The following is a 12376-nucleotide window of genomic DNA, read 5'->3' on the forward strand; positions in this document are numbered from 1 at the left end:
ATCCAGTGGTTTTCAAACGGGGTCCATAAAACCCTTAAAGGTGCATAATATAAGATTTCATCGTTAGAATTTATCTACAATAGGTTGGTTATACTTCTTCAATGCACAAAATATTTTAACTGTGAGGGTGAGAGGTTAGATTAATTCTGGGGACATTCAGAACCAGGAAAAGGGAAGCTCTGCTACACCTATGGAAACCTTTCGTTCTCAGCAGCTTGGACTACTGCTCCAGCTATGGTCCCCAGAGAGTGTGAAACAAACTGTGGAACTCGAGGCAATCCAGCGCCAATGCACAAAGATTGACTCGATGCAAAACGTGGGCTACTGGGAGAGGCTAAAGGAGCTGAGTCTCTATTCCCTTGAGAGAAGACGAGAGAGATATGCGGTGGTACATATTTGGAAGATCTTGGATGGTTTAGCTCCCAATTTTGTAATTGACAGCTATACCAATCCTCGAACTGGACGGCGCTGCATACAGTAAAGATCCGTCTTTCCCATTTAAAATAAGGACACAGTACTGGAATAGTCTGGGTTTCAAGGGCCCGCAAACGTTCAACATCCTTCCAGGCAACCTTAGAGATCTACATGGTGTTCACGTGGAAGTTTTCAAGGAACGTCTGGACAGGTTTCTATCTGAGATACCAGATGAACCCACATGGTGGCAGGAGACACAAAGAAAAGCAGCTCCGTCCAACACGCTACTTCACCAAAAACAATAACGGAAATAACACCGAGTAACTACAGGTGGTGTACCAGCAGGACCTCAGCCTCGAGCTGAAACCAGTTAAAGATAAAAGATAACCGTTTTATTGAATGCAGTTCCTAATAATATTTAATTATAAAAATATAAAATTTTTAAAAACATGAAATGGCTAAAGTATGATCGAAGCGGCACCATAGATGGAAATATGTCAGAGAAACCTGACTTGAATCGATCACCAGAGTTTGACCAAGATATTAACAATCCTTGGTGCCTTGGACAGGATTTAGTCTGTTGCAGCTATTTCGACCAAGTATCTGGTTTGATTTTCCTCTCTTCTTTCTGTGAGGCTAGGCAGCCCTGGAAAGTTAAACGATGTTGGACACGGTCCCATTTCTTCTGAACTAAACGTTAATACATATCTGTAGTTGCGTGTAAAATAAATGGAAAATGCCAGGGTTATTTAAATGGTATACACCATTAATACAAGAAGCTTATATTTATCGCTATGTCCAACCTAACCGAACTATCATCAAATATATTCCTACCATGACAATTCTAGTTTGCCTTTAGAAATAGTGTATCTAGAACCACATTCTGCAACGCGCCTTTCATTTTCCAAAAATGATGGTGGATTTAGCTGCATTTTTTCGGCAGATAAAGCGACTAATGGCTCTACATTTGACTCGACATTATCAGTTGTAAAGGTAACAAGTGTAAAACAGTTAGACAATACCGCCAACTTTTAAGTAGGTAAACCATATTACTAATAGGAAAATAAGAGAACAGTGTCTCTCTTGGAGGGATAATTAGATGGTCAGTTTGATAAGTATAACAGGCTAAATACCAGGAATAATTCTCTGCTTCAAAGAGGTATTGGAGTCCCACGCATCGCTGAAGGCCCGGAGTGGCAAAATCGTTAGAGCATCGGATATATTGTTTTCAAGTATTCATCCTGATTAGTGAGGCGGACTCTTTCTCTCTCTCTCTCTCTCTTTCTCTCTCTCTCTCTCTCTCTCTCTCTCTCTCTCTCTCTCTCTCTCTCTCTCTCTCTCTTTCTCTCACTACCCGTCTCTCACTGAATCATATTTGCAGTTCAAAGGTTCCGCCTTGTGGCATATTGTGTTATGCGGATTTATATCTGAGAAGAACGCCACTTGCTCGTGTATATGTGGATTAGCCTAGGGCTTAGACGTTCATTAGTATTTCAGTTGATAAAACGGCTCAACTCCCGTCGTCAGAACCGATGTATAATCCAGCAGATATCCTGGAATAGACAAGGTGGTTATGAAAATTAATATTTGTAAGTCTCACAACGAGAGATATTCAGCAACAGTACTTTGGAGTAAAGATTATTTGCCAACATAACATGGCAGTCCTGGTTTAGGACAAATGTTGCTGTAATTTAGCCCCAGGAGACATCGTCTCCAGCTGGCTGTACGACACGATCTATTCGAAAATATAAGGACACAGATCGTGTCGTATAGCCAGCTGGAGACGATGTTTCATAAATTTGATCGATCATATCTTACCTGGGATCGAAAGAAAAACAAAAATAATTTATGTGCACAGCACACTAAATAAAGGGATCCTGCACAGCACACTAAATAAAGGGATCCTGCACAGCACACTAAATAAAGGGATCCTGCACAGCTGCACGACTTTCTTCTTTTATCCTTTCATTTGTTTCAGTCATTTGACTGCGGCCATGCTGGAGCACCGCCTTTAGTCGAGCAAATCGACACCAGGACTGATTCTTTGTAAGCCTAGTACTTATTCTATCGGTCCCTTTTACCGAACCGCTAAGTTACGGGGACGTAAACACACCAGCATCTGTTGTCAAGCGATGTTGGGGGGACAAACACAGACATACAAACATATACACACACACACATATATACATATATATGACAGGTTTCTTTTCAGTTTCCGTCTACCAAATTCACTCATAAGGCATTGGTCAGCACGAGGCTATAGTAGAAGACACCTGCCCAAGGTGCCACACAGTGGGACTGAACGCGAAACCATGTGGTTGGTAAGCAAGCTACTTACCACATACCCACTCTTGCCAGAAAAAAAAAACCTTATAGCCTTCAAATTGTACCGTACCGACTTACAGAAAAAAAGAGATTTTATGGAATGCTGAATAAGTTCAACTGCTGAGACACCGAGTAGAACGTCTACCGTTTTAGGTTCTTACCAGGCATGAAAGAGTTACTGCAAGTTGCCGAAATGTTACACTTTCTTAGCCTCACATCTCCCTTGTTGTTTTATTGCTGCCTTCACTGATTCTCACCAGTCTCCTGGGATTCCAGAATTTACTTGACTTAATTAAAAATGGGATCGTAAAATGAATGCTCGCACATCTCATGTGGCAAAAGTGACAACATTAATTAAACGATAACAATATAATTCTATTGAGGTAAAGATAACGTCGTTGAACTGCGGCTGATCAACCGAACAAAAAAACCATAACAACTAAAAGAGAAAGTAACCACTTTCAAAGTGAAAATAGATATTTGGTGGGATGAAGTATGACCAGCGCTGGATTTTAACCATTGAGCAAAATAAGCACGTTCTTAGGGCATCAAGGGAAGGAGGGGGCACCACAGAAATGGTCAATGGTTTACGGCACAGAAGAAATCAATTTAAACTCGCTAAAATAATATTAGGGATGCCTTTATCTCTACTAAGTGTAGATGCAGACGTATTACCTAAGATTAATTTTGAGGATCTGATCAAAGACTACAATTCAAAGTAGGAGGAAACTTTTCAAATATAAATAAAGTGGAAGTATACAAAATATTAAACATTATTTTCCCTTTTACTGTTTTGTTTCGTTTTGGAAAATAAAAATTTATTCTATGGTTTGTTATTGTTTATATTTTGAATTACATAATCTTTTAAGGGGGAACCAAAGTCTTTTAACTGCTTAGGGCCTCGTTGGGTCTTAATCCGGCCTTGAGTATAACCAGAAGGTTGCATTAGACAACATAATTTCTGATAAACAAAAGAGACACGGCGGCCATAGATGTAACTCTCATATCATAGCTCGGCTCGATTGAAGCTGCCCTGACGCTCAGACTGCAATAAACGTTGACAACATGTCCTGCAGTTTCATACCTCGACGACACTTCACACTCTTCAGCAAAATGGAGAGCTATCAACACTCGTGAAATGTGCGGACAATATGACCACCGATAACAGGGAAGCAGTGAAATTGTCCCTTAAATCAAGTACAAACATCTTTAAAATAAATATTAAAAAACCTGTATTTAGGTTAATATTGTCCTAGGTACAAATTAACTAGGACGTGATGGTCATGACTGGATGGAATTTCATAATGAATCTGCACAGTTGGAAATGGTTTTGGTTTTAAAATAACACCTGATAGATATGTATTGGATGAGGTAGACTGCGATATAGAAAATAAACGGGGTGGTGATGACTGGAGCATTTTTGATTGTCTTCTTGGTTAGCACTGTCTTGGATCGTAAAAATAACAGCGGCAAGCATCCGCGCATACGTATTTATAACGTGTAAACCTTTACTAGAATTCACTCTGTGATACTGTCATATCAATACATATATGCTATGCACGTAATAGGAGATGAGGAGAAGGAGGGAGAGAGAGAGTCTCCCCAGCCGCTCATTTTCTCTTTCGCTCTCGCTCAAAATTTAAACGCGCGGTCACACAAACACACTAACACTCTTACTTCTCCCTCCTCTTTCTATGTTTATATATTGATCCAGCTTGGGAGACTTTTAAAGTTGGCCATCTGCTAGAAATAGCAACAAAATCTCTGCGAAACCGAAATTTAGGGCTTTTAATAAGAAAAAGAAAAAAAAAAGAATGAAAGGAGATATGAGATAATAGGATTATCCTCGATGTCCCTAACAATGAGCTTTTGGACATAAACCTCTTCGTACAGGTTCCCGGTCGACCAGCAATTAAACAACATTTATATATATATATACGTCAAACGCGTGTGGCAGTCTGTGATCTCGTCCGTCTATATGAAGCTTCTTTTTTTTGCGCGCAGACGACACACACACACACACACACGATCGCTCGCGCTCATACACTTACACATAAACATGCATAGATGTACACTCATACGCAGAAATGGGTACCTGCGTATACATACATAAACGACATACGTGTAAACATTTAAACGCTCACAAACACATACATGAACAAATTCATACACACGTGCACATTATGTAAGACATCTATAAACCTCCACAAACGCGTGTATATACAATAATAATAAGAAGAAGAAGAATAAAAACATAAACGATGGCACACCGTAGAGATATCCACAACCAACACACGTGTAAATATTTATACGTGTGCATACACGCAAACCTGTAAACCTATACACATACATGCATTCTCTATAAGCAAACACACATAAATGCATTCTCAAACATACACACACATAAATGCATTCTCAAACATACACACACGAACACACGCAGAGGAATGTACATCTGCAGATGTCTTCCTAAACACAGAAGTGTAAACGTATGTACACTCACGCATATACGAATATATATGAGCAAATGTCTATAAGCACACACATACACACAGGCTCATACACACTAATACCAACACATACTCTACACCCACGATCATGCATATATGCACACACATACACACACACACATACACACACACACACATACAAACAGTTATGCACAGGCACAGAAGTACATATGTACATTTATTTGCAGGCGTGCTTCTACTCACGTCTGCACACACACACACACACACGTAGGTAGAAAGAGACAGGCCCTCGGACATACGTGCAAGCCCGATGTCACACTGCAGTAGGACGGGAAGTGAACGTTGAAGAGAAATATCAGGAGGCACACTGACTTGCTGTTGCAATAGCAAGACTACTAGCAGCACCGAACAGACAAACACACATACACACACACAATCAGTGCACTGACGCGGTTTGTGAGCGATTGCGCGCACATATATCAAGGCGCCTACAGGCAGGTACAGTTTGAAGGAATTGCGATTGGAACTTCGTTGGTATTGTGGTTAAGAAAGGAGACAAAGGAAAGGAAGGGAGAACGAATCGGGAATAGGGAAAGTTCAACAGAGAGAAGAAATGAGGACGAAGAAGAAAAGAAAGAATAGGAGAAAGCGGTTTAGAGGTGAACGGCCTGGGCCGATTGAAACTAAAAGCTTATATACATATCAATAATTCGTAACCTACAAATGCTTCTTTTTTTTTCGAATTTAGGCGGGAATAGTGTAGTCCAGTGGTTCCCAAGTCTTTTATTTAAATGAGTTTTCCCACGAAACACTTTTAATATACCTGTCTTTATGTATATATATATATATATATATATATATATATATATATACATGAAATTTTGAATTTAGTTGACGGACCCCCAGTACTACCTTTGCGGACCACAGGGATCCGCGGACCACAGGTTGGGAACCACTGGCATAATCAATTATATCGACCCCAATACTTGATTTGTGGTTTTCTATCGGAGTCTATATGACGCTTGGGGGGGGGGGGGGTCATATCAGATTTTAGTGTCATCGTTTATCTGCAATAAATTGGTCATATTTCTACAACACACAAAATACAGTTCTATATTTAAGAGAGGAGGAATTATTCACATTATTTACATTTGATGGATATTTGTCTTCATCTTGTTTGTTGTTAACACAACATTTCGGCTGATATACCTTCCAGCCTTCATCGGATGTCTTGGGGAAATTTCTAAGGCATTTTTCGATGTTGTTATTAACTTTATTATTAGTATTATTATTCATATCACTGCTTGGATTCGAACTCGGAATCGTGGGGTTAGTAGCCCACGCTCTTAACTACTATGCCATATGCCCGTGGGCATATTTCAACATTTTTTAAATACAGTATATATAGTATATAATTATGAAAATACAAGGGGATTTTTTTTTAAACATCAATGGGTATGAGGCTGCGCCAGAGTCAAATAGGAATCGAAGAGATCGATATATAAAAAATGTTTGAGAAAAACTGCTCTAGAATATTAACAGCCAGTGACGGACTGGCCAGGTTGCCAGCTTGCCCGATGGCAAGTGGGCCCCTGCGCCATTAGAATCTATATATGGGGGCCTATCCCCTCAAGTTTTAGAATTTTTTATTCACTTCTGGAAGAATGCATTATTTCAGCCTGTCTGTGTTTGTAGACAGTTGAAAAGAATACTTTTAACAAATAAATAAATAAATTGTAGCATTAGACCCAGTCCGTCACTGTTAACAGCAGAACTGAGTTTAATGGAGTTTAGATCAAGAATATAGATGCCGAAAGGTATTTTATCCGACTCTGATTAGTAGTGGTAAACGTCTTGACTGGTCTGTAAGGCAAAAATTAAAGGTCACTTGCTGTGGCTCCTAATGAACTCGACAAATATTGAAGAAACTGGAAAGACCCTAGGTCAGGCTTTTTTAATCTATTTGACTTTGTGGCTCATTGCAGATTAAGTGAATAATTACGGACCGTATATTGTATGGAAACTTTTTTTTAAAAACTGCTTTAAAGTTTAGAATTTAGAAAAAAAGAACTTCAATATAACACAGTTATAAGTACGTTCTATTTTTAAATATAGATTCAAGACGTGCAAGCATCACTCTTATTTTTCTTTAAAACATTCTTCTAAAAATCTGCAGCCTGCTGTTTAAGAAGTACTGGCTTACATGATCGCTCAGCCTGCTAGAAATAACAGCCAAATCTTCCACTATCATCATTTTGCTGTTGTAAATTAAAAAGAAAACTCGGTTTGATTACCGCTGGAATAATATTGAATATTGGTCTGTCTCCTTCGATCGAGGCTAACCAAGGGCTAAGAAAACAACAAGAACAACAACAACTACGGCAACAACTGTAAAATTATAGAGTCGTGTTCAAGTCCAAACAGCCGCAAAGAAAACCAGCAGATTATTGGTTTGAACGAATTAAGACCCAAAAATAGGAAATAAATGTACGGTTGAAAAAATTGTGAGAGACAACATAAAACAAGATATTAGAGTTAGATAAACCGGATCACTGAGGCACGATTTCAATTCCCAGCTGAATCTCTTTGAAATAAATGAATATCGAAAGAATTGAATAAAAAAGTAAATAAAAGTAATTACAGGAAAAAAAATTATCGTTGTACCACATTCAACTTTTCTACCAAATGATAAATATAGAAATTACTCGGTGGTCCGGCCTGCAAGAAGTAACAGCTAAATCATACTGAAGTGCTATCCTACCGTTTTCAAAAAAGGGAGCCACACTAGATAATGTAGTCCAAGACATACCATACCGGGAAAATGGACGAGAAGATAGTAGGGTAGACTTTATTTAATTAAAACTCATTTAGGGCTAACCTGATGATGAATAACGACAAATAACAATAAACAACAATATTTATATATTTCTTAAGAATGGTGAGCTGGCAGAGTCGTCAGCACACTGGGCGGAAATGGTTAGCGGCATTTAGACCTTCCTAACATGTTCCGAATTCAAATTGCATCGATTTTTACATTTTATTCATTCGGGGGTCGATAAAACAAGAACCAATTGGGTACTGGGGTTGAAGCAATTGACTTCCGCATTCAACCGAAATAGCTGACCATGCGCCAAAATTTGAAACCAACGCCGGGGCAAATGCTGAGCGGCATTTCGTCCGTCTTCATGTTCTGAGTTCAAGTTCTGCCGAGGTCGACTTTGCGTTTCGTTTTTTTCAAGATCGATAAAACAAGTACCAATTTAGTACTGGGGGTCGATGTAATCGACTAGTGCCCCTCCCCGAAATTGCTGCTTTGTTTTTGTGCCAAAATTTAACATCAATATTTATCTACTTGTTATCAATGAGGGAGCCGCTATATAGCTTCTTGACCTTGTAGAAACAGCAGTAAAGAAATCTTCCTCAAATCAATATCACATCTCCATAAAAAGGACTATTTTTACGACATTAAATTATCAAAAGGCAGGATAGTCACGGCTGGAATTATTTAGATTTTGGATGTGCACCGCCAACATCTCAACCACTATTATGATTGATCTGAAGGAGTTAAACAACAACAACAACAGCAAGAAAACGGCCCTAATTAGTCAAAAAGTAAGCTTTTTGTTTTCCGTTTGTATTTTCAAGTGCGGCTCTGTGGTAAGAAGTTTGCTTCCCGATCACATGGTTCCGGGTTCAGTCCAACTGTGTAGTAACTTGGACAAGGACTTGGTCGAATTTGGGCATAGCCTCAGGTCGACCAAGTCTTTGCGAGTGGATTTGGTAGTAGAAAACTGAAAGAAGCCCAGCATATAAATATGTATATATATATATATATATATATATATATATATATATATATATACGTGTGTGTGTCTTTGTGTCTGTGTTTTTCACCCCACCACTGCTGGACAACAGGTGTTGTTTTGTTTACATCCCCGCGAACTAGTGGTTCGGCAAAAGAGACCGATAAAATAAGTACCAGGGTTTTAAAAAAATTAATAATAACTGGGGTCGATTCATTCGATTAAAAATTCTTCCGTGCGGTGCAGCAGCATGGCTGCAGTTCAATGAATGAAACAAGTAAAAGATTTTTAAAAATAACATAAAACAACACACCCACAAAACAACAAAATAAAATTAAAACAACAATAGACATACACAAAGAGGAAGAAACTAAAAGAGAGTGGAGTAAAAGGGGTTAATATTTCTTTTTTTCTTTTTTTTTTGTCTTTTTTAGACTCACCTGTTTATTAAGAAGTGAATATTAGGAAATAGAACTGCATTACTCAACATCTGGTACGGCTGGAGGAGATATTTCCCCTGTCTAAATGAGTAAGAAAGAGAAAAAGAAATATATATCATAGAGGTTCTATAATTTCTCCACTAATTCCTGTCATTCACCTCACATCCTCAACTCCCGTCTGGTGTCTGTGAGTGCCTCTTTGTTCGGCTGTGCCTTCGTACGCGCGCGCCTCAGCGTGTATATATATGTGTGCATGTGTGCACGTGTGAGCTGCATGGTGTTGAGTGTTTGGTTTATGCTGTTGCGTTTGTTTTATCTTTTATATCATTTACATATTTCCTAGGTTATCTTATTTTTTTTTTTAGATATTTCTTTTCCTTCCTTCTAATTGGTCCTTTTTTCTTTTCATATTTAATTATCCGCTTTATCTACAGCCTTCTCCATTCATTCATTTATTGCTTTTGGCTTCCGTTCTGGATATATATATATATATATATATATATATATATATATATTTATATCTGTGTGTGTGTGTGTGTGTGTGTGTGTGTGTGTGTGTGTGTGTGTGTGTGTTTATACATACATATAATATATATTTACATATATATATTTATTATATGCATGTATAAACACACACACACATTCATATATACATACATACATACACACATACATAAATACATACGCACACATATATACATATATACATATGTCTTCCACTTCGTAGCAGTTGGGGATCCCAACAAATCGTAATTTATATATATATATATATATATATATATATATATATATATATATACACGTGTGTGTGTGTGTGCGTGAATGTTTGTATAAATGTATGTATGCATGTATGTGTATATGTTGAGATGCTTGTGAAATGTATTTATTTATTTTATTTATGTCAATTTTGTTATTATGTTAAGCCACTAAATTTATGGCTCGTTTATCCCGCACTCACTAAATGAAATACAAACATAAACACGTACACAGTCTCCCCCCCCCCTCTTTCTCTCTCATACAAACATACATGCGTACTCAAACACACACATTCACTCAAACATACACACACACTCACAGAAATATATTCGTACATACACAGCCACACACATAGAAATATAGTTATTTACATGTCAGAAAAAAAAAAGGTATTTATTTAGATTAGATAATCTCTTCGTTAGATATAGTTAATGTTAATGTGTTCAAGTGTCTTTTAATATTGTATTAGATGTATCGGGCTTCAAACTAGTGGACCGTGGTTAGAAAAACATAGCGAGAGAGACAGAAAGAGAGAGAGAGTGGTGGAAGCGAAAGAGAGAGAGAGAGAGTCAAATAGGCAGGTAGGCAGGTAGGCAGGCAGACGGACAGAGATGCGAAGGTGCGTAGAGATGCGAAGACTGATAGAGAGAAAAAATTGGATTAAAAAATAGCTCCAGAAACATAACAAATGCTAGAAATAAGACATGCGAAAGAAATAGAGAAATGAGCAAGAATGAGTGGAGTGACTTGGAGGGGGGAGTAAAAATTAATCAGGACATTGGATTGGAAACAAAAGAACGGGATGAGAAGTAAAATTGAGAACGCGGAAGATAAGAAGACGAACAACGGGAAGAAAAATATGTATGAGACTCTACACATATCATTGTTCGGAAAACTATGACAATATCCACGATTCTATAGACGGAGAGAGAGAGAGGGGGGGAGAGAGAGAGAGATAGAGTTGGAGAGAGAGAGAGAGAGAGAGAAAGGGGGAGAGAGAGATTTAACCAACAAACTAACTAACGGAGTTACTTCCACCACTTTTAGATGGAAAACACTGGGATGCCGGCACTTTTACTGGAAATATAAAGTTTGTAAAATTACTTGCTGCAACTATATTATAAGAACGTTAGTGGCAGGTAAGTAATTCCTTCTTTGGGACTCACAACACTTCGATCGTGTTTGTTGTTTATATGTAAGAGTCTAAAGGGTTTGCAGCTATCTATCTATCTATCTATCTATCTATCTATCTATCTATCTATCTATCTATCTATCTATCTGTCTGTCCATCTATCTATCTATCTATCTATCTATCTATCTATCTATCTATCTATCTATCTGTCTGTCTATCTATCTGTCTGTCTACCTGTCTCTCTATATATCCAGCTATTTATCTATCTAAATAACTACCTGTCTCTCCTTTTGTATAAGTATGTGTGTCTGTATTTGTAAGAACGTATGTGTGTGTGTGTATGTTTGTGTGCATGTGTGTGTCCGTGTGTACTTACACCTATCCATAATATATTATAAATAGATAGATAGATAGATAGATAGATAGATAGGTAGGTAGGTATGATGTAACCAGAAGAGGCAATACACAGGAGTTAAAGATAAAAGGGACCACTGTTTACTCACTTTAGGGAAACTTGCTAGTCTACAGGGCACACACACAAACGCGCAAACATGCACACATATACCAACTCGCATAACCACGCAATATGTATATATATATATATGTGTGTGTGTGTGTGTGTGTGTGTGTGTGTGTGTGTGTACCCGGGTATCTTTTAAGTAATACATGTTCATATGAAGTTGTATTTTAATCATTTCTCTAAGGATTTAATTCGGACAAATGATCGATGAAATAGTAAAAAAAAGGCCCAATAAATCTCTCTGTCTCTCTCTCTCTATCTGGCTCTCTCTCTCTCTCTCTCTCTCTCTCTCTCTCTCTCTCTCTCTCTCTCTTTCTCTCTCTCTCTCTCTCACTCACTCACTCACTCACTATCTATCTATCTATCTATCTATCTATCTATCTATCTATCTATCTATATATATATATATATATATATATATATATATATATACACACATTTATACATATATGAACATAGTGTGTAGTACATCACTCAAATGTGTGTTTAATTAACGAAAGAATTGTTATGAAGTT

At 37.8% G+C, this 12376-nt stretch overlaps 1 protein-coding gene across 7 annotated transcripts in view; it reads left to right on the top strand.

The window, feature by feature from the left end:
- The first annotated feature begins 6244 nt into the window (after positions 1 to 6244).
- The window catches only part of LOC106867627 (dopamine receptor 2), a 443190-nt gene continuing 437058 nt past the window's right edge, over positions 6245 to 12376 (top strand). For 4 of the 7 annotated variants that reach the window (XM_089340625.1, XM_089340618.1, XM_089340616.1 and 1 more), the window contains exon 1: positions 10670 to 11348. The gene's annotated coding sequence lies outside the window, so the exon portion shown is untranslated. Of the gene's footprint in view, positions 8823 to 10514; positions 11349 to 12376 lie in introns of those variants that run through there. The other 3 variants (XM_089340621.1, XR_016238111.1, XR_016238110.1) reach the window with 3 other exon arrangements.

This window comes from Octopus bimaculoides, chromosome 2, assembly GCF_046866305.1.
Source record: "Octopus bimaculoides isolate indiv1 chromosome 2, ASM4686630v1, whole genome shotgun sequence".
NCBI classification, from domain to species: domain Eukaryota; kingdom Metazoa; phylum Mollusca; class Cephalopoda; order Octopoda; family Octopodidae; genus Octopus; species Octopus bimaculoides.